Consider the following 23,969-nt stretch of genomic DNA (forward strand, 5'->3'; position numbering starts at 1 on the left):
TTAGTGACAATGTGCCAAAAATATCTCAGAGGATATACTCCCTTAGGAGGTAAGTAAAATACACAAAATATACACACAGACCAAAATCAGGTAAGTAAACAGTTAGAAAAGTGGTGCAAACACTGTAGAATACAATAGGATGCAGTAGGCCTAGGGGCAACACAAACCATATACTTAGAAAGTGGAATGCGAACCACTTAGGGACCCCAGGCCTAGTGTAGTGTGTAGAGGGTCGTTGGAAGTGTGAGAAGACACTAAAGGTGTCCAAGATACCCCACCCCAAGACCCTGAAAAGTAGGAGTAAAGTGACCCTTCTTCCCCAGAAACACACTAAAGTTGTGATAGGAGATTCTGCAAAGACCACAACAGACTGCAAAACACTGAAGACTGATTCCTGGACCTGAGGACCTGTAAAGGAAGGGGACCAAGTCCAAGAGTCACAAAAGTGTCCAGGGGGCAGCAGCCCACTAAACTCCAGATGAAGTTGCAAAATGGCTGCCTCTGGGTGGAAGAAGCGGAAGATTATGTAACAACGGAAGATGCCAGGGAACTTCTCCTTTGCACAGAAGATGTCCCATGGAATGCTGGAGGATGCAGAGTTTTTTCTATGCAGAAAGACTGCAAACAAGCCTTGCTATCTGCAAAGGTTGAAGTTGAAGAAAAAGGGTGCTGCCTGAGTCCAGGAAGGACCAGGAGGTCATCACTTGGAACAGGAGACAGAGGGGGTGCTCAGCAACACAGAGAGCCCATGCAGAAGCAGGCAGCACCCGTAGAAGTACTTGAACTTGGGTTCAAGAAAACTGAGCATGGAGGTCGTCTCAACACTACAAAGGAGGGTCCCACAAAGCCGGTGGTCAACTCAGTGAGTTGAGCAATGCAGGACGGAGTGCTGGGGACCTGGGCTGTGCAGTGTTTGAAGGATTCCTTGCAAAAGTGAACAGAAGCCCTAGCATCTACAGTTCACGCAGAACACTGGATTACTGTCTGGCGTGGATAGGCAAGGACTTACCTCTGCCAAATTTGGACAGATGGACCACTGGAGTGTTGGGGTCACTTGGATCCAGCTCCTGTGTTCCAGGGAGCACGCTCGTCACAATGAGAGGGGACCCAGAGGACAGGTGAAGCAGATGTTTGGTGCCTGTGGTAGCCAGGGGAAGATTCCGTCGACCACGGGAGATTTCTTCTTGCCTTCCAGTGCAGGGTGAAGGCAGACAGCCCCCAGGAAGCAGTCGAGAAAGCCGGCAGGATTAGGCGCTACAATGTCACTGGTAGTCTTCTTGCTACTTTATTGCAGTTTTGCAGGCGTCCTGAAGCAGTCAGCGCTCAATCCTTGGCAGAAGTCGAAGAGGGAGATGCAGAGGAACTCTGGTGAGCTCTTGCATTTCGTTATCTGAAGAGAAGCCCACAGGAGAGAACCTAAATAGCCCTCAGAGGAGGTTCGGCCACCTAGTCAGATAAGCATCTATCAGGAGGGGTGTCTGACGTCATCTGCTGGCACTGGCCACTCATAGGTCTCCATTGTGCCCTCACACCTCTGCATTCAAGATGGCAGAGGTCTGGGACATACTGGAGGAGCTCTGGATACCACCCCTGGGGTGGTGATGGACAGGGAAGTGGTCACTCTCCTTTCCTTTGTCCAGTTTTGCACCAGAGCAGGGGCTGGGGGATCCCTGAACTGGTGAAGACTGGTTTTTGCCAGGAGAGGCTACTCCTCTCATGCCCTTAACACCTATTTTCAAAGGGAGAGGGTGTACCACCCTCTCTCAGAGGAAATCTCCTTTGTTCTGCCTTCCTGGGACTGGGCTGGCCAGACCCCAGGAGGGCAGAAGCCTGTCTGTGGGTTGGCAGCAGCGGTAGCTACAGTGAAAATCCCAGAGAGCTGGTTTGGCAGTAACCGGGGTCCATGCTGGAGCCCCGGGGATGCATGGGATTGGCACCCCAATGCCAGATTTGGCATGAGGGGACAATTCCATGATCTTAGACAAGTTACATGGCCATATCTGGAGTCACCATTGTGAAGCTACATATAGGTATTGACCTATATGTAGTGCACATGTGTAATGGTGTCCCCGCACTCACAAAGTCCGGGGAAATTGCCCTGAACTATGTGGGGGGACCTTCGCTGGTGCCAGGGTGCCCTCACACTTAGGCCCTCATTACAACCCTGGTGGTCGGTGTTGAAGCGGCGGTAATACCGCAAACAGGCAGCCGGAAAAAAAATTGAATCATGACCATGGCGGAAACTGCCAACGTAGACAGCCACTTTAACACTCGGACCGCCATGGCGGTACAAACAAACAGCGCGGCGGTAACCGCCAACAGACAGGCGGAAGACAATGCACCACCCACCCTATCACAAGATGCCTAGCCACCACCTTTTCTGGGGCGGAAGCACCGCAAACAAAAACACGGCGGAAACAGATCACAGAAGGGAAAACACCAACCTCTCCACACCCCACGAGAAACCAGGACGCCATGGAGCCCGAATTGATGATACTGCCGATGCTGGTCTTCCTTTCTTCTATCAGGAGCACCAATGACGGCGGCGACAACCACGGTGAGTACTGCACCTACAACACGGGGGAGGTAAAAGAGAGTGACACACACACGCAACACCCCCACCCCTACCCACACCCACAACACCATACACACAAATACAAGCAGCAACAGTACACATACATCCCCCCACCCCCTGGAAGAACGCAAGGACAAAAGGAAATGATTTGAATGAATGTAATCATGTGAAATCTCACTGTCAAAGTTCAAAATCCAGTAAACACAATTATGTACACCAACTACACAAGTCCGGATAGTGCACTAATCATTGTCCGTGGACCACTGACCCCCAAAATGCAGAGGCGAAGCCCACACATGATACCTGACTGAAAACGGAGAGAACACTGGAGGGGAATCAGATCGATATGAAACAGGCACCTCAGGGGGAGGGGGGCACCTCAGCCAGATGAACGCACGACGCCACGGCTGCACGAGGGGGCTCCATGCTCAATGATGTATCCTGGGGAGTGCAAAGCCACAGTCTCTCAAGTCTCTCCAGTCGGTGGTTTGCCCACTGCTTTATCCTGGGGAGTGCAAAGCCACAATCTCTCAAGTCTCTCCAGTGGGTGGTTTGCCCACTGCTTTATCCTGGGGAGTGCTAATCCACAGTCTCTCAAGTCTCTCCAGTGGGTGGTTTGCCCACTGCTTTATCCTGGGGAGTGCAAAGCCACAGTCTCTCAAGTGGATGTATTTCTCCACTGGTTCTGGAGGGGGCCTGGTGCCGAGTGTGCATCATCCTGCCAAGGACTGCGGTAGTGGACGTCAATCTCCACTGGTTCGGCAGGGAGCTTTGTGCCCAGAGTACTTCATCCTGCCAAGGACTGAGGTAGTGGATGTCAATCTCCACTGGCTCTGGAGGGGGCCTGGTGCCCAGAGTGCTCCACGTGCAGTGTGGGCGGTACAATTCCCTCTCCTCGGTGTGTGTGCCAGGAGATTGCTGAGGTACAGGTAGCATGATACGCCATGGAGGCAGCGACATACCCCACACTGCTGCAGCTTCCCATTCCACCTGCAGGTGACAACAGTGATGACAGTAATGCTTCATGGAAGCTGCCCAGGGTCCTGGAACTCACCACCCACCTTGGACGACTGACCACTGGGGATGGTAGGCATGTCAGCAGTGGTGCCACTGTTCGAGGACGTCGCAGGGCTGCTGCCGGTGCGTGTGGCGGTGTCTGTCGTGGCGATGCTGGCGGCGGTGTCTGTCGTGGCGGTGCTGGCGGCGTGGTCTGCGGCGGCTGAGCATATGTCAGCACCTGCTGAGGGAGAAAGCAGGATGTCTCCTGCAGCCTCGGACGGCTGCTCACCGGGGAAGAGGCTGGGGATTGTCGCAGCGGCTGTAGACGTGCCGGAGGCGGTGCAGGTGGCGGTGTTTGCCGCCGTACAGGTTGGCGTGGATGTGGACAGAAGGTGTGACACTGGTCCCTCAGTCTGTGCCACTATGCCCTCTCCTGACCTGCCCTTCTGTTTTTGGCCCTTCCCCACCTTTGATGGTGGCGCAGTTGTCTTGCCACTATCCCCTTTCGTTTTCGCTGACCCCTTGGTGGCTGGTGTTTTCGGCTTCTCCCTCCCGGATGTGGGCACCTTTTTCACCTTGGCAGGTGGCGGAATGTCCTTGCCCTCGCTACGTGGCACACTGGCAGCCCTGATGGTTGGCACACACCATGACCCCACAGTTGCTGGCACCACTGTGCCTGGGGATGTGGTGGCTGAGGTGCTGGGTTGGGACCTGGAAAGCATGGCCCTAGGGGAAGTACAGTGGGGTGAGGTGAAGGGAAGAGGTCAAGGTTTGCCAGGAAAAGTTTTTTAGACAAACCGGGACGAGAAGATGGAGGGGGTTTGGGAGTGGAGGAAGAGGTAGTGGTTGTAGGAGGTGTACATCTGCTGAATTTGGGTGAAGGTGCATGGGCTGGAGGCTGTTGTGAGGTGGATGGCTGTTGGGTGAGTGTGTGCCTGCGTTTGTGCACTTTGGGAGGAGGGCTCACAGACACACTGGTAGAGGGCACTGGGGATGTGTGAATGGTAGTGGGGGTGGTGAGTGCACGTGAGTGGTGTGTGGTGATGGGCGTGCTGGTGATGGAGGTGGTGGCTGAGGATGTAGTGCATGCAGGTGTGAGTGGAGATGAGACTGGGAGGGAGGAGGGAGATGAGGAGGGGAACACAGTGGAGGAAGTGGATGATGGTATGTGTGCATGGGAATGGTGCTTGTGTGAGTGCCTGTGGGATGTGTAGTGCTTATGTTTGCCTGAGCCACTCTTGTGTGTTGATGTGTGTGCATGCTGGTCTGATAGTGTGCTTGTGATAGGCTGAGGTACAGGGGATTGGGTCTGGGTGGAGGAGGTTGGAGGGGGGGAGGCTGGACACAGGGACAATGGCTTCCATCAATGCTGAGGCCAGAGCCTGAAATGCTCTCTGTTGGGCTGCCTGGCCAGAATGAATACCCTCCAGGTATGCATTTGTTTGTTGCAAATGCCTCTCAACACCCTGGATGGCATTCAGAATGGTAGACGGCCCAACAGTGAGGGATCTCAGGAGGTCAATAGCCTCCTCACTGAGGGCAGCAGGGCTGACTGGGGCAGGGCCTGAGGTGCCTGGGACAAAGGAGATGCCCACCCTCCTGGATGAGCGGGCACGGGACAGATGCTGAGGGGCTGCTGGGAGGGCGGTGCTGGTAGGGGGGGTGGCGGCTGTACCTGTTGTTGCAGTGGGCACAGAGGGGCCCACCACCGCAAGGGAGCTCCCATCAGAGGATGAGTCGCTGTCGCTGGTCTCTGCTCCTGTCCCCGCCGTGGAGCTCCCCTCACCCTCCATCCCACTGGTGCCTTCAGACTCCGTTGCTTCACCCTCCAGGGCCAAGTGGGATGCAGCTCCCTCCTGCTCCGGTGCCAATGCTCCTCCGCCTGATGATGCTATTGCACACAAGAACAGGGAGACCACAAAAAGGGGGGGAAAGACAAAAGAAAGACATGTTCAGTGCATGCAACACCACTACCGTTGGCGGACACAACAGACAGTGAGCAGCCCTCTGCAATACGCCATGCACTTATAGTTTCTAGATTTATCACATGCCCATGGGGTATGAGGCCTAAGCCCAATTGCTGCGCACCTGGAAATCACAGGAGCCTCACTAGGTGTAGATGGCTCTAACCACTAGTGGGGTTGGGGTGCCACATAGCCTGCCTCACAAGGGACCTAGCCTACCAAGATCGCCCTGGCCTAGGGGAACCTAGTGCCCACCTCCCCCTCCCAGACACCTCGTAATGCACGCAAAGTCAGCTAAATGAGAGTGTACTCACCCCCTTATGGCTGCTGTGATGCCCTCAAGCGCCCATCCAACTCCAGATAGGCTACCGCCAGGATCTGGAACATCAGGGGGGTCATGGTGCGACGGGCACCCCTCCCAAGTTAGGAGGCCATCCCCAGCTGGGCCTCCGCCGTCTTCTTGCTCTAGAGGTGAAGGTCCTCCCATCTTTTACGGCAGTGGGTGCTCCGTCTGTGGTAGACCCCCAGGGTCCGGACGTCCTTGGTGATGGTACGCCAAATAGCCTTCTTCTGTTGGGTGGTGACCTAGAGGAATGGTACAGGGGGAAAGGACATTACTCACCCATCCGCACCATCATATTCATTGCCCATCAATTCCCACCAATGCCAGGACACACACAAACTCCCCATCCTCAGCCCCCCCATGTATCTTCCAGCTACACCACTCAAAGCAGGCATTGCCCATTCAGCATGCTTACAGTGTACTCACCTGTTTGTCTGGAGGACTGTACAGTTGCGTGTACTGGGGGAGGACTCCATCCACTAGTTTCTCCAACTCCTCCGAAGTGAAGGCAGGGGCCCTTTCCCCAGACACATGAGCCATTGTTGCTTTCAGACACAGGACACAGCAGCACTTGCAGTGTAGGTCCTCTCCTGTTGAAGGTCAGGTATCAAGTGAGTGAACAGACAGAAAATGACGGTCACATCCGCTGCGTTGCGTACCGTCACTGCCGGCGTACATCGTCATTGGGTCCTCGGACTCATAGGGCCCTATGTTCACCAATGCAGAATTGCGCCACGGTCTTCGACCGCCCACCGCGATGGTGTACAACGCCAGTGCAGTTACCTCATATCCCCTTGTACCACCTTACAGGTCAGGCAGCCGCCATTTCAGGGGGCCACATGGCATTAATAATAACTGTGCCACACCTATGTAGGCCTTAAATACACACAGGTACAGGCACATTGTGGATTAATAAATTTGTGCAAATGACATTTAGGGATACCTCAGTGTTGGCTGACTCTCTGCTCGCTGTTCTCCTCCATAGGGCACGTCTGCTGGGGCAGGTGATGAGATGGCGGCATCCTCTGGTGTACAGACCGCTGGTGGACCTGTCGACAATGGAAGAGAGACACATAATAGTCACATACAGACTTGATTGTGCAACAATCTAGGAGCTGTGTGCCCAGTTGGAGCCACACCTGATGTTAGCTATCCGCCATCCCACAGGGATACCCCCTCTAGTGCAGGTCCAGTCAGTACTCCATTTCCTGGCAAGTGGTTCCTTTCAAACAACAGTGGCCATTGCATCAGGGATGACCCAGCCAATGTTCTCTAACGTTTTGTCCAGAGTGTTGTCTACCCTGCTGAAACACATGCTCAGCTACATCGTGTTCCCTCAGGTATTGTAATTGTATTGTAATCGTATTTATATAGCGCTTACTACCCCTGATGAGGCGTTGAAGCGCTTTTCGATGAGTAGCACGCTACTCCGGTACCCAACAAGAATTAGTGATGGATTAGTATAATTTAAATAAGGAGTACAGTTTTAGTATTATTATGAGTTAATTTGAGTTGCGGATATGAGAGTTTGTTAGTTAGATTGACTGGAGTAATGGAGGGGTGGAGGAGGAAAGAAATCCAGAAGTGTTAGTTTGGAGTATATCCTTCATTTACTCAATCCAAAGGCTTGAGATGAATAAAAGGGGAGCGGAGGAGAAAGAGGATGTGGAAGGGTTAGGGAGAGCATAGTAGCAGGGTGAGATGAATGCAGGAGAATTTAGTAGGGTTGTGTGGGAGGTCACAGAGGTAGAGTGAGGTTTGGTGAGTTAGATGTGGAGGTGGAGGGAAGAGCTTAGGCAGAGATATTTAGGAGATGAAAGTGGTCGTAGGGATTTGGGATGAGTCCGAGTGAGAATGGAGGATAGTTTGATAGAGACATGACATAAGAATGATGAGTAGATAAGTGTGATAAAAAGAGAGCAGAAATTCATAGATATCTAGTATAACAACCCATGCAATGATCCACAAACATGCCAGGCACAGAAACAACATATACACATACATACACATATATATATATATATATATATATATATTTATACACACACACACATGAATACACACACATATGCACATCCAATACATGATTAGAATCATGGGTAAAAAATACTTAGTCAGACAGGTTTAAAAGAGTGTGTGTGTATTTTATTGTTATTGGTTTAGTTTCTGTAAAATGAGAATCGTGGCCTACCCAACCGGAGTATTTGCTACGAGTATGTCAGTAAGCGTTACCTAGCATGTTTTATATGCCCCGTTTATATTGTACACTAAGGGTACGTGATGGGCCACGGGGTAAGCGTCTCCAGCAACCTTGTGTGCCTTTGGCAATGTGATTGTTACTAGTGCGCCTTTGTGGAGATGTCCTTGTGCTTCTGAGCATCAACAACGCACCACTGGAATCGGCGGTAAACGCATTGGGGTCGTTTTGGAAAGCTGTCCATCATCCTGGTAAAAGGCGGGAAATTCCTTTACCTACTTCGAGGGTGGTGGGGGCGTGGCTCAGCGGGCGGAGCTTACAGGTGCTTTATAAAGGGAGAACCTTCTACTCTGTGTCTCCAGCAGAGGAAGATAGAACCCGAGCGTCACAGTCAGATACAGATTACGCTACAGTACATCATCAGTTCACCTCCAGGAAGGATTCTAGATCTTTTCTGCTATGGGATCTCTGAGCGTACAGCCTTGCTTTATCTTTGCCAAGCCCAAGAGTTAGGGTGGCTTGTCCTATTCCAGAGGCTGAGCTTCAACTGCGGCACCTGCTACGTTTATATTTCTAAGTGCTTCCTGTTGAGGTTTAGTTTCTGTAAAATGAGCATCGTGGTCTACCCAACCGGAGTATTTTCTACGAGTATGTCAGTAATCGTTACCTATCATGTTTTATACGCCCTGTTTATATTGTACCCTAGGGGTACGTGATGGGCCATGGGGTAAACGTCTCCAGCAACCTTGTGTGCCTTTGGCAATGTTATTGTTACTAGTGCGTCTTTGTGGAGATGTCCTCGTGCTTCTGAGCATCAACAACGCACCACTGGAGTCGGCGGTAAACGCATTGGGGTCGTTTTGGAAAGCTGTCCATCATCCTGGTAAAAGGCGGGAATTCCTTTACCTACTTCGAGGGTGGACGGGGCGTGGCTCAGCGGGCGGAGCTTACACGTGCTTTATAAAGGGAGAACCTTCTACTCTGTGTCTCCAGGAGAGGAAGATAGAAACCGCGCGTCACAGTCAGATACAGATTACGCTCCAGTACATCATTAGTTCTCCTCCAGGAAGGATTCTAGATCTTTTTCTGCTATGGGATCTCTGAGCGCACAGCCTTGCTTTATCTTTGCCAAGCCCAAGAGTTAGGGTGGCTTGTCCTTTCCAGAAGCTGAGCTTCAACTGCGGCATCTGCTACGTTTATATTTCTAAGTGCTTCCTTTGAGGTTTAGTTTCTGTAAAATGAGCATCGTGGCCTACCCAACCGGAGTATTTTCTACGAGTATGTCAGTAGGCGTTACCTAGCATGTTTTATACGCCCCGTTTATATTGTACAATAAGGGTACGTAATGGGCCACGGGGTAAACGTCTCCAGCAACCTTGTGTGCCTTTGGCTATGTGATTGTTACTAGTGCTTCTTTGTGGAGATGTCCTCGTGCTTCTGAGCATCAACAACGCACCACCGGAAATCGGCGGTAAACGCAGTGGGGTCGTTTTGGAAAGCTGTCCATCATCGTGGTAAAAGGCGGGAATTCCTTTATCTACTTCGAGGGTGGACGGGGCGTGGCTCAGCAGGCGGAGCTTACAGGTGCTTTATAAAGGGAGAACCTTCTACTCTGTGTCTCCAGCAGAGGAAGATAGAACCCGCGCGTCACAGTCAGATACAGATTACGCTCCAGTACATCATCAGTTCACCTCCAGGATGGATTCTAGATCTTTTCTGCTATGGGATCTCTGAGCGCACAGCCTTGCTTTATCTTTGCCAAGCCCAATAGTTAGGGTGGCTTGTCCTTTCCAGAAGCTGAGCTTCAACTGCGGCACCTGCTACGATTATATTTGTAAGTGTTTCCTTTGAGGTTTAGTTTCTGTAAAATGAGCATCGTGGCCTACCCAACCGGAGTATTTTCTACGAGTATGTAAGTAAGCGTAACCTAGCATGTTTTTATACGCCCCGTTTATATTGTACACTGAGGGTACTTGATGGGCCACGGGGTAAACGTCTCCAGCAACCTTGTGTGCCTTTGGCAATGTGATTGTTACTAGTGCGTCTTTGTGGAGATGTCCTCGTGCTTCTGAGCATCAACAACGCACCACCGGAAATCGGCGGTAAACACAGTGGGGTCGTTTTGGAAAGCTGTCCATCATCGTGGTAAAAGGCAGGAATTCCTTTACCTACTTCGAGGGTGGACGGGGCGTGGCTCAGCGGGCGGAGCTTACAGGTGCTTTATAAAGGGAGAACCTTCTACTCTGTGTCTCCAGCAGAGGAAGATAGAACCAGCGCGTCACAGTCAGATACAGATTACGCTCTAGTACATCATCAGTTCACCTCCAGGATGGATTCTAGATCTTTTCTGCTATGGGATCTCTGAGCGCACAGCCTTGCTTTATCTTTGCCAAGCCCAAGAGTTAGGGTGGCTTGTCCTTTCCAGAAGCTGAGCTTCAACTGCGGCACCTGCTACGATTATATTTGTAAGCGCTTCCTTTGAGGTTTAGTTTCTGTAAAATGAGCATCGTGGCTTACCCAACCGGAGTATTTTCTACAAGTATGTCAGTAAGCGTAACCTAGCATGTTTTTATACGCCCCGTTTATATTGTACACTAAGGGTACGTGATGGGCCACGGGGTAAACGTCTCCAGCAACCTTGTGTTCCTTTGGCAATATGTTTGTTACTAGTGCGTCTTTGTGGAGATGTCCTCGTGTTTCTGAGCATCAACAACGCACCACCGGAATCGGCGGTAAAACGCATTGGGGTCGTTTTGGAAAGCTGTCCATCATCCTGGTAAAAAGCGGGAATTCATTTACCTACTTCGAGGGTGGTCGGGGCGTGGTTCAGCGGGCGGAGCTTACAGGTGCTTTATAAAGGGAGAACCTTCTACTCTGTGTCTCCAGCAGAGGAAGATAGAACCCGCGCGTCACAGTCAGATACAGATTACGCTCCAGTACATCATCAGTTCACCTCCAGGTAGGATTCTAGATCTTTTTCTGCTATGGGATCTCTGAGCGCACAGCCTTGCTTTATCTTTGCCAAGCCCAAGAGTTAGGGTGGCTTGTCCTATTCCAGAAAGCTGAGCTTCAACTGCGGCACCTGCTACGTTTATATTTCTAAGTGCTTTCTGTTGAGGTTTAGTTTCTGTAAAATGAGCATCGTGGCCTACCCAACCGGAGTATTTTCTACGAGTATGTCAGTAAGCATAACCTAGCATGTTTTATACGCCCCGTTTATATTGTGCACTAAGGGTACGTGATGGGCCACGGGGTAAAAAACATCTCCAGCAACCTTGTGTTCCTTTGGCAATGTGATTGTTACTAGTGCGTCTTTGTGGAGATGTCCTCGTGCTTCTGAACATCAACAACGCACCACCGGAATCGGCGGTAAAACGCAGTGGAGTCGTTTTGGAAAGCTGTCCATCATCCTGGTAAAAGGCGGGAATTCCTTTACCTACTTCGAGGGTGGACGGGGCGTGGCTCAGCGGGCGGAGCTTACAGGTGCTTTATAAAGGGAGAACCTTCTACTCTGTGTCTCCAGCAGAGGAAGATAGAAACCCGCGCGTCACAGTCAGATACAGATTACGCTCCAGTACATTATCAGTTCACCTTCAGTATGGGTTCTAGATCTTTTTCTGCTATGGGATCTCTGAGCGCACAGCCTTGCTTTATCTTTGCCAAGCCCAAGAGTTAGGGTGGCTTGTCCTTTCCAGAAGCTGAGCTTCAACTGCGGCACCTGCTACGTTTATATTTGGAAGTGCTTCCTTTGAGGTTTAGTTTAGGATTCTAGATCTTTTCTGCTATGGGATCTCTGAGCGCACAGCCTTGCTTTAGTTTCCAAAGAAACTATAAATAAATAGAAATATACATATAATCTGAAAAAATAATTATCCACATAGGCATATGCAGTTCATAGTTGTTTGAAAAAGGTGGTTATGAAGGAAAGAGCCAACTCTTGAGTAGTTTCTTGAAAACAAGAAAGTTATCTGTGGCTCTTATAGTTAATGAATTCCATAGTTTGGCTGCTTGGACGGAGAAGGATGTACCACCTACAGTCTTTTTCTTGTATGGTGGTGTTCTAAGGCAGGGTGCCAGTCTTGGGCGGAGGGTTCTTTGTTGGATGTATTTTGTAATTTTCTTTCCACAGTGAAAGGTGACTTCTATGCCCTGGGACATATCCCCAACATCATTGGTGCCATTGATGGGACACATGTGGCATTAGTACCACCCGCAGGAGTGAACAGGTGTACAGAAATAGAAAAAGCTACCATTCAATGAATGTGCAGATTGTGTGTTTGGCAGACCAGTACATCTCCCATGTGAATGCCAAGTTTCCAGGCTCAGTGCATGACGCTTACATTTTGAGGAATAGCAGCATCCCTTATGTGATGAGGTAACTCCAGAGGTACCATGTGTGGCTAATAGGTGAGGTCAAGGACCCAATACAGTGTGAATAGGTGTCTGCGTATGGGGTTGTCCATAAGGGTTAGTGTGTGTCTAACAGTTGTCCCTCGATATTTGCAGGTGACTCTGGTTATCCCAACCTGTTATGGCTACTGACCCAAGTGAGGAATCCCAGGACAAGGGCAGAGGAATGCTACAATGAGGCACATGGGCGAACTAGGAGGGTGATCGAACGCACCTTCGGCTCCTGAAGGCCAGATTCCGGTGCCTCCATATGACATGTGGTTCCCTCTACTACTCACCAAAGAAGGTGTGCCAGATAATCGTGGCCTGCTGTATGCTGCACAACCTGGCTTTGTGACGTCAGGTGCAATTTCTGCAGGAGAATGGGCAGGCTGGTGGTCTTGTGGCAGCTGTGGAGCCTGTGGACAGTGAAGAAGAGGAGGCAGAAGAAGAGGATATTGACAACCGAAACAACATAATCATGAAATACTTCCAGTGAGACACAGGTAAGAAGATGGCACTGCCTCCCACATCTCATACAATTTTTGGAGCTAGCATAACTCTGTCATTTTCACTCAGTATATGGACCCTGACTTTCCATTTCACAGATGTGGGTCCCACTTTGTGCCCTCTGCTATATTTCCTCCAGGCCTACAGCTGTGTTACATCGGTATGTGCACAAGTAAATTGACATTGCTATATTCCATGGTTATTGCAATTACACATTTGTGAAAGAACAGACTGACTCCAGATTGTTTTGTGATTGAAGTGTGCTTATTTCTGTGCTAATAAGTGGAGGGGGTTGTAAAATGGGCTGGGAGGATGGTGGAGGAATGTCCATGGCAGAGTCCAGTCTACTTGTTTCACAGGTGCATTGTCCAAAGGGGTATAGGAAGTATAGCAATGGCAGTTGAAGGATGGACAGGGTGACAAAGTGGGACAGAAGGGTGACATTCAGGGGGGTCTCATTTCCTGGCGGGGGTCTTGGCAATGTTCTATATCTTGTTCCTGGATCTCAAGGACTGTTTGCAGGGTGGTTCTCCATCTGCAGGGGGTGGGGTGCTGGTGTCGTGTTCCTGTGACTGTGCCTCCTGTCCACTAGCGCTGGCGGAGGTGGAGGGCTGTTCATCATCCAGGCTAGTGCCAGGGGCCCCTTGTTGTGCCACTTTGTCCCTCCTGGTGTTGACAAGGTCTTGCAGCACCCCTACAATGGTGACCAGGCTGTTGTTAATGGACTTCAAGTCTTTTCTGATCCCAAGGTAGTGTTCCTCCTGCAGCCGCTGGGTCTCCTGAAACTTGGCCAGTATCGTTGCCATCGTCTCCTGGGAATGATGGTAAGCTTCTATGATATTGGAGAGTGCCTTGTGGAGAGTGGGTTCCCTAGGCCTGTCCTCCCCCTGTCGTACAGCAGTCCTCCCAGCTTCCCTGTTGTCCTGTGCCTCTGTCCCCTGAACCATGTGCCCACAGCCACTGCCCCCAGGTCCCTGATCATCCTGTGTTAGCGGGGTTGCCTGGGTTCCCTATAGTGGTGGACACACTGCTGATTGACGTGTCCTGTGGACAGAGGGATGGGCCCGCTGGGTGGGTGGTGTGGTGGTGTTTCCTGAGGGGGGAGGATCTGTGGTGGCTTGTGACAGTGTCAGGGGAACCGACTGTCCGAGGTCCCTGATGGGCCGGGCTGGTCATCTTGATCCAGTTGTGCAGAGCTGCTGTGATCACTGTGGGTCTCTTCTGTGGGGGGACTGGATATGTCTGACACCTCCTGTCCAGTGACGTTGGGTAGGGGTCCTGTAGAGGTGTAAAGGCATGATTATTGCATCTGTGTGTGCCATCATGTGCAATGGGTGAGTGACCCTGTACTCCAGTGCTTGCATTCTTGGCTTGGTCCTTGTGTGATAGTTGGTTTGGGGTCTGTGTGGGTATCTGTAGTGGACATGCTTTGGTGATGGGTGTCCATGCATTGGTGTTACATGCAGGGCTTGTTTTTGGGATGTTTAGGTTGTGTTGGTAGGGTATCTGTGGGTTGTTGGGGTGATGGATATGAGGGTAAGGGTGGGGTATGTGATGGCATGCAGGTAGGGTGGGGGATAAAGTAGTAAAGATTTGCCTTACTAGAGTCCAGTCCTCCTGCTACTCCTGTGAGGCCCTCAGGATGCAGTATTGCCAAGACTTGCTCCTCCCATGTTGTTAGTTGTGGGGGAGGAGGTGGGAGTCCACCGCCAGTCCTCTGTACAGCAATCTGGTGTCTGGATACCACGGAACGCACCTTCCCCCGTAGGTCATTCCACCTCTTCCTGATGTCATCCCCTGTTCTTGGATGCTGTCCCACTGCGTTGAACCTGTCGACAATTCTGTGCCATAGCTCCATCTTCCTTGCAATGGAGGTCTGCTGCACCTGTGATCCGAATAGCTGTGGCTCTACCCGGACGATTTCCTCCACCATGACCCTGAGCTCCTCCTCAGAGAACCTGGGGTGTCGTTGAGGTGCCCTGATGTGATGTGGGTGATGTCTGAGATGGTGTGTGTTGTGATGTGTGAGGGGATGTGTTGTTGTGTGTTGTTTGAGGTGCGTGGATGTTGTGTAAGTGATGGTGTTCTGTGTCTGTGGATGCTGGTGTTGTTTTAGGTAGTGTCTCTCTCTGGCCTGCTTTCAAATTTCTGGCAGTAAGGGTTTGAGGGTGATGTGGGTGTTTGCTTTATATTGGATTGGGTGTGTGTATGTGTATCAGGTGTGTGTATTTTGATTTGTCCAATGTGGTTGTGTTTTGTATATGTGTGTGTATTTTGAGCGCAGTGGTGTGTACCACCAATGGATTACCGTGGTTGAAAGACCGCTGCATTGATTCGTGGGTCATGATAGTGTGGGCGTATTCTTGTTGGCGTGACGGTTTGGGTTTTGTTATCGCCAGTTTATCACTGACCTTTGGTGTTGCAGACTTGTGTGGGTGTCTGTATTGTGGCGGATTCCGAGCTGTGGGTCGCAATACCTGTAGCGGAATTCTGCGGCCGCAGCGGTACGTTGGCGGTCTTCTGCACGGCGGTAAGGGGGATTTATAGCCAGGGTTGTAATGAGGGCCTTAGTAACTTTGCACCTAACCTTCACTAAGTGAGGGTTAGACATATAGGTGACTTATAAGTTACTTAAGTGCAGTGTAAAATGGCTGTGAAATAACGTGGACGTTATTTCACTCCAGCTGCAGTGGCAGTCCTGTGTAAGAAGTGTCTGAGCTCCCTATGGGTGGCAAAAGAAATGCTGCAGCCCATAGGGATCTCCTGAAACCCCAATACCCTGGGTACCTAGGTACCATATGCTAGGGAATTATAAGGGTGTTCCACTGTGCCAATTAGAATTAGTAAAAATGTTCACTAGCCTGCAGTGACAATTTTAAAGGCAGAGAGAGCATAAGCACTGAGGTTCTAATTAGCAGAGCCTCAGTGACACAGTTAGACACCACACAGGGAACACACATTCAGGCCAAAACTAGGAGCACTAGGGTCCTGGCTAGCAGGATCCCAGTGAGACAGGCAAAAACAAACTGACACACAAGTAAAATTGTGGGTAACATGCCAGGCAAGATGGTACTTTCCTACACAACCCCCCCAAACGAGGGACAATAAGGCTAACCTTGCCCAAATGAGTCATTATTGTCTAAGTGGAAATATCTAGAGAGTCCATCTGCATTGGAGTGGGTACTCCCCGGTCTATGTTCCACTGTATAGTCCATTCCCTGTACAGAGATGGACCACCTCAATAATTTTGGGTTTTCACCTTTCATTTGATTAAGCCATAATAGAGGTTGGTGGTCTGTCTGAACAATAAAGTGAGTACCAAACAGGTATGGCCTCAACATTTTCAGTGCCCAGACCACAGCAAAGGCCTCCCCCTCTACGGCAGACCAGCACTTTTCTCTAGGGGTCAACCTCCTGCCGATAAAAGCAACAGGTTGATCCTGGCCCTCAGTGTTAAGCTGTGACAGCACTGCCCCTACCCCTAGTTCAGAAGCATCAGTTTGAACTTTGACTTTCTTGGAGTCACAAGGGCTTTTTAGGACAGGTGCAGAGCACATGGCCTGTTTTAGCTCATCAAAAGCCTTTTGACAGCTAGCTGTCCACAATAACTTTTTAGGCATCTTTTTACTATTGAGTTCATTAAGAGGAGCTACAATGGAGCCATAGTTCTTAATAGTAAGAAGGCTCTCAACTGGGTTTGAGTTGTAGGGGGAGCCCATTCCATAATGGTCTGGATCTTCCCCTGCAGTGGTGCAATCTGTTCCCCACCTACCAGGTGGCCCAGATAAACCACTTTCCCCTGCCCTATCTGGCACTTTGAAGCCTTGATAGTGAGGCCTGCCTTTTGCACGGCCTCCAAAACGTTCCATAGGTGGACCAGATGCTCATCCCAGGTGGAGCTAAAGACAGCTATATCATCTAGATGTGCTGCACTAAAAGCTTCCAAACCTTGCAGGATTGTGTTCACCAACCTCTGAAAAGTGGCAGGTGCATTCTTCAAACCATAGGGCATAACAATGAACTGATAGTGTCCTCCAATGGGGGAAAATGCAGTTTTACGTTTAGCATCTTCTGATAATTTAATCTACCAATACCCTGCATTTAAATCAAAAGTGCTTAGATACTTGGCAGAAGCCAGTGTATCTATTAGCTCATCTGCCCTGGGTATAGGGTGAGCATCAGTTTTGGTTACTTGATTGAGACCCCTGTAGTCAACACAAAACCTAATTTCTCTTTTATTATCCTTACTGTTAGGTTTTGGGACAAGCACCACTGGGCTAGCCCATGGGCTTTCTGAAGGCTCAATTACTCCTAAGTCCAGCATTTTCTGTACCTCTTGTTTTATGAAATCTCTGACATGGTCAGGCTGCCTAAAATCTTACTTTTGACAGGTAAACTGTCTCCAGTGTTGATTGTGAGCTCACACCAGGTAGTTGTACCTGGTATCAGTGAGAAGAGGTCAGAGAATTGGCGGAGGAGATTTATACAGTTGTCCTTCTGCTCAGTATTAAGGCAATCTGCAAGCACCACTCCCTCCACTAACCCAACAGCTTCAGTGATGGAGAGGAGGTCAGGGAGAGGGTCACTCTCTTCTTCCTGCCCCTCATCAGTTGCCATGAGCAGGGTTAAATTAGCCCTGTCATAGTAGGGTTTTAGGCGATTGACATGGAGCACCCTAAGGGGACTCCTGGCAGTGCCCAGGTCTACCAAATAGGTAACCTCACCCTTCTTTTCAACAATGAGATGGGGTCCACTCCATTTGTCCTGGAGTGCTCTTGGGGCCACAGGCTCCAATACCCACACCTTCTGTACTGGGTGGTACTGGGTCAGGACAGCCTTCTGGTCATGCCATTGCTTTTGGAGCTCTTGGCTAGCTGAAGGTTTTTATTGGCCTTTTTCACGTACTCAGCCATTCTGGATCTTAGGCCAAGCACATAGTCCACAATGTCTTGCTTTGGAGCTTTTAAAGGTTGTTCCCAACCCTTCTTCACAAGTGCAAGGGGACCTATTACAGGGTGCCCAAATAGGAGTTCAAAGGGGCTGAAGCCCACTCCTTTTTGGATTACCTCCCTATAAGCAAAAAGGAAGAATGGCAACAGGACATCCCATCTCCTTCTGAGTTTTTCAGGGAGTCCCATAATCATACCTTTGAGAGTTTTGTTAAACCTCTCAACCAGACCATTTGTCTGTGGATGATAAGGAGTAGTGAACTTGTAAGTTACACCACACTCCTTCCACATAGCTTTCAGGTATGCAGACATGAAGCTACTACCTCTGTCTGATACCACTTCCTTAGGGAAGCCCACTCTGGAAAAGATTCCCAGGAGGGCCTTTGCCACTGCAGGAGCTGTAGTGGTCCTTAAGGGTATGGCTTCAGGATACCTAGTGGCATGGTCCACTACCACAAGGATAAACCTATTGCCTGAAGCTCTTGGGGGTCAAGGGGGCCAACTCTGTCAACCCCTACCCTTTCAAAGGGCACCCCAACCACTGGGAGTGGAATTAAGGGGGCCTTAGGTGTGCCACCAGTCTTGCCACTGGCTTGGCAGGTCACATAGGAGTGACAAAACTCCTTAGTGTCTTCTGACATGTGAGGCCAGTGAAACTGTAGTGTAGCCATTTTTAATATAGCTTTTTGCACGTTTGCTTAAAGTATTAGGCATCTGTGCACTTTTCCCTAGATGCATTTTATTTAGCCTCGCACTGTTATTTTACAATAACCAGTTTCACGGTCTTGTTTTATTTTCCTCTATCACACTGTTTAGCTTACTTCAGCACTGAAGTTCTCAAACAATACATTCTTGCTCGCTCTGTGCTTCAGTCAAGGATACAGTCTGGTACATTGCCGATAGACGTGGTAAAAGTTGAGTCTTTAGGGTTCGTAGACACATTCTTACGTACGGACGTTTCTTAGAACACTGGCGTGTTAGTTATAAAAACACTTCCTAGTCCTGGTACAAGTAAGAGGGAGATTCCGACCAGGAAACCATAACTAAGCGCTGACTGCCCTGTTGCAGATGCTGATCCCGATCACAGGCCTTTGCTCAGGTATGAGGGTCGATGTCCTCCCGGGTTAACCTGAAAGGCAGGCTTAGAGCTTAATATGCTGTGCTCAAAATAGAACTTAGAAGAGAGAACGTAATCCAGTTGCACTATGATAGCGTTATTCTTATGTTTCACTCTCCTCGTTACTATTTCAATCCTACTGTGTTGTATGGTTCTGGTTATTGTGGAACATGCCTTGTTATGTAAAATGCAGTTGTTTTATTAAACTAATCTTTAAAACTCAAACTGCCTTTGTCATTTATATATGAGACCACACTGTGTATGAGAGAACTGGTTGGGATCTGAGTGACCACGACTTCCCTGGGAAGGACTAAGATGTCATGCGCTCGGCTGCCCAATTGTCTATTCCCTTTGGGAGAGATGAGGCACTGCTAGTTAGCCGGAGCTCAGCCCGGATTTGGGGTGACAAGGGTCCTTCGCCGTGGGTTAGACTTAGTCCCCCACACTGTGAATAATCTTGCTGCCCAAAAATCCAGTAGTCTCATTAGGATAATGAGAGCCTACGCGACATGGCGCCGCCAACGATTGGTCTGGCTCTAATTTTCGGGTCCACCAATCTCTCTCGGTCTCATATATGATAATGATCCCTCAGTTCCTTTAACGGAGACGTCCGTGGCACTGAGGACTTCCACCACTGCGATATCGGTAACCCTAAATATAGCGGATGGTTGTTCAAGCTTGAACTTTAAAAGGAAAGACCCCGTTTTGGTGTGCCTTCTCTGATCCAACGCTGTTTTTCTAATGGCGAATCCCCAGGTAATACAAATAGCTCTTAATATGAGACAGCCACTCACAGCACATTTGCTTGCACATGGTCTTAGGAACCAGGGTGGTCCAGACACGTTAGTGGTAGCCGCCCATGCAGCCTATAGAAAATAACTTTTCTACTCCTGGGTCACATTTCCAGCAGTTGATGGGAATACAAATACATTTCACACATATATGGTTGCGAACGCGCCTGGCCAGTACAGGGCGTACGCATACCTAGAGATACCTCTATCTTATCAAGAACATAATAATTGGCTTGATGGCGCCCTACCCCATACAATATTGCCAGTAAGGTTAGGTCCACTGAGTAATGATGGTCCGACCTGGCCTTTATTGGCCACATATACACCACATCCTGCGGTTGCAAATATGCCGGTGGCTGAAGTTCGTTGTTTATATACAGACTTAACGGCTACATATAGACGCTTAGTACAATTTGTGATGCAGACACTAAGTACAAACCCAGCGTGTGCTGCTCCAGCACAACCACATGCAGTTGCTCCAGGTATAAACCCGGTGACTGTACATTCTATCATGGGTAAAGTTCCAGCAAAACGGGAGAAGACTCTATTTTGGCTGGCACAGAAAATTAATACGCTGGAGGCGGTATTTCCCCATACGGGACCTCAGGACAAACATAGAATATGAACTATGTGTTTACCAATTGGCATGGTTCCCACAGTGTAACATTGTAATACATGGGGCACGGTGTTTGCTGTGCTCTATACAACGGCACACGGTACACCGACCTTGGCCAACCTACCAGAAGTGCTTAAACAAATTTGGGAGGAATACGGGGCTGCCCCAGCCTTAGATTTAGGAATACAACTGATGGGCAGCTTTTTCCACGGTTTCCTCAATAATACTAAGGCCCATATTTATACTTTTTGACGCTAAACTGCGCTAACGCAGTTTAGCGTCAAAATATTTTGCGCCGTCTAACGCCATTCTGAAGCACCATGCGGGCGCCGTATTTATGGAATGGCGTTAGACGGCGCAATCAGACCGGCGCTGCCTGGTGTGCGTGGAAAAAAACCACGTAGACCAGGCAGCTCCGGCGTTGGGAAAAAATGACGTTAGGGCGTCTTAAAATGGCGCAAGTCCGGTTGACGCTAAAAAATCATCGTAACCCGACTTGCGCCATTTTTTTTCGACGCCCATCCCCCATCAACATGACTCCTATCATTGTAAAGATAGGAGTCATGCCCCCTTGCCCAATGGCCATGCCCAGGGGACTTCTGTCCCCTGGGCATGGTCATTGGGCATAGTGGCATGTAGGGGGGCACAAATCAGGCCCCCCTATGCCACAAAAAAAAAAAAAAAAAATACTTACCTGAACTTACCTTAATGTCCATGGGATGGGTCCCTCCGTCCTTGGGTGTCCTCCTGGGGTGGGCAAGGGTGGCAGGGGGGGTCCCTGGGGGCAGGGGAGGCACTCTGGGCTCATTTTGAGCCCACTTGTCCCTTAACGCCATCCCTGACCCAGGCGTTAAAAAGCGGCGCAAATGCGCCGTTTTTGGCCACGCCCACTCCCGGGCGTAATTTTTGCCCTGGAGTATAAATACCACGTAAAGGCCTGGGAGTCATTTTTTAAGACGGGAACGCCTCCCTTGCATATCATTAACGCAAGGAAGGGGTTCACGCTAAAAAATGACGCACATTCCGGGAACTTTGGCGCTAGACGCGTCTAGCGCCATAGTATAAATATGGCGTTAGTTGGCGTTAGTTTAGCGTCGAATTTGCGTAGAAAAAAACGACGCAAATTCGGCGCAACCAGAGTATAAATACGGCCCTAAGTACTCTTAAAGGGGAGGCAGTTGCACTTGCTGTGCGTATGCATCTTCGTGACGTCCCGCAACTAGATCAGGAGCGGGAACTGCCAAAAATAATAGCGTAAACATATTCCAGCATCGGTCGAGATAGCCTAGTGGCTAGTCCGCAAAAACCTCAGTTTCAAGGGAAAATTAGTAAAGACAATGCTAAACAGCAACCTGAGGGTAATAAGAAGCACTGGGAGAAAAAACAACAGACACCTAAAAAAGAAAGGGGAGAATCTCCGCGTACGGAGACCCCGCAGAATAGGTATAATCTCAGAAATAGGGATAATTTGAAGACGCCTGATAGATATCAATGCACTGATACACGCCAATCTCGTTCCTTTCAGGACTCATCGGAAAAGAGAAATGAGAGAGGTGGGAGGTCAGAGCGGAGAACAAAGTACGTGAAACCAAGACAGGAATCGCAGCGCTCTTCAGAGGTTTCTGTCAATAAGGAAGAGAAACCGATACAACAAAAACAACAGTTTAAAAAGAAAAAGGTAGCAGCAGTCTCAGTTAGACATGCCACACAGGAAGAGAGTTCTCTTGAAGAACAAGACATGGGCACTAGCACTGCTAGACAGCGCAGCAGAGGTCACAATAATTCGCCGGAATCTTCTAGAGCATCTGGAGGTGAAAGCAACTGATGACTTCATACAAGTCGAAACAGCAGATATGACTGTCTCTGAACCCGATAGGGTGTATACAGTGACTTTACAATTGGAAGGAGACATTGAACGCACTATAAACGCAATCTTTTGGGATCGTGTAGTCAAGATATATGATATTTTGCTGGCTGAACAGGATTGGCCACCTGACTTTGTTCGCACCTGCCCAGTTGGGGAGGAGGTTATTAAACCTTTGTTCTCACCACTTGTTCCAGGGGAACTCGCAGAGTCCTATTGCATCAAGTGGGCTCTAGCACAAGCACCTGCCTTATACAGAAATCACGTAGGGTGGGATAGGGATTCTCCACATCATGTAATTCCGATTAAAGGGGAACCTCAGCCACAACCGCAGTATCCAATAAAACATGAAGCGAGGGCACCGGTGAGGGAAATACTTACTCAATTGGAATACCAGGGGATAATTGAACCCTGTGTCTCACTGATGAATAATCCCTTATTACCTGTAGCTAAACCGGACCATTCATATAGAATAGTCTTAGACTACAGACATTTGAACGGACATACACGTACATATGCTATACAAAATTCACATAGCGTCGCACTGATGAACAACATTGTGCGGAAAAAATATAAAACGACCTTAGACATCTCGAATGGATTCTTCTACTAGAATATAGCACCCGAAAGCAGGGATTTGACAAGCTTGTCTTCCTCAGCATCATATTCCTGGGATATGAGCTGTCGAATGAAGGTAAGAGCCTAGCGCCACAATTTTTAGAAAAATGTGCACAATTGCAACCACCTAATACGATTAAGAAACCCCAATCATTGTTGGGCTTTCTGAATTTTGGCAGAACATACATTCCTGATTATGCTACCCGCATAAATCTTTTATACAAATTAATCTGTCCTGATTTTTCAAGCAAATTCTGGACAAGTGAACATACACATACTCTTCGGGAGTTACAAACAGATCTCCTAGCTGCAAAACATTTACATACAAGGGACAATAAGACACATTTGGTCATCAGGGTGACAGCTGGGGCCATTGGGTTTACCTATGTCACATTTAATGAAGGTGAGACAGTCCCGATTGGATACAAGTCCCACTTGTATTTGGTTGCTGAACAACGATTCGCACCAACAGAGAAAATTCTCACTGCTGTACAGATGGCTGTTATTAAAGAACGACCTCTTGCCCAGGGTAAACGCATTATTGTTGTTTCCCCTATTCCAGCCCTAGAGGCTGTTACAAAAGCTAGCGTTCCAAACGCAAAGGCACTACACCTACGATGGATACAATGGGCTACGTCTTTAACAGCCACTGATGTAGATTACGTTTTTGACCCAAAGTTACAAACTCAGGAATTTCTGCAATATGAAATTGAATATCCAGTTCCCGCTGACACGTTGCCTATTGATCAATATCAAGTAGTCATGTACACCGATGGCTCTGCGCAACCGGCGGTGGGGACAAAGCACCAATATTCTGCTGCATGTGCAGTAGTGACCGGCCATATGGAGGGGGAGAAATTCTGCCCCCAACATACTTATACACAGACCTTGGGGTATTGTACAGCACAATTGGCTGAGCTGAAAGCTCTATTGCTGGCATTAGAACACACAGATCCGACGCAGTTCACACTGATTGTTTGTGATTCGTATTTTTGCATCCAGTCTTTTAATGAATATCTACATTACTGGCGCATGAA

The sequence above is a fragment of the Pleurodeles waltl genome, chromosome 6 (assembly GCF_031143425.1).
Source record: "Pleurodeles waltl isolate 20211129_DDA chromosome 6, aPleWal1.hap1.20221129, whole genome shotgun sequence".
NCBI classification, from domain to species: Eukaryota; Metazoa; Chordata; class Amphibia; order Caudata; family Salamandridae; genus Pleurodeles; species Pleurodeles waltl.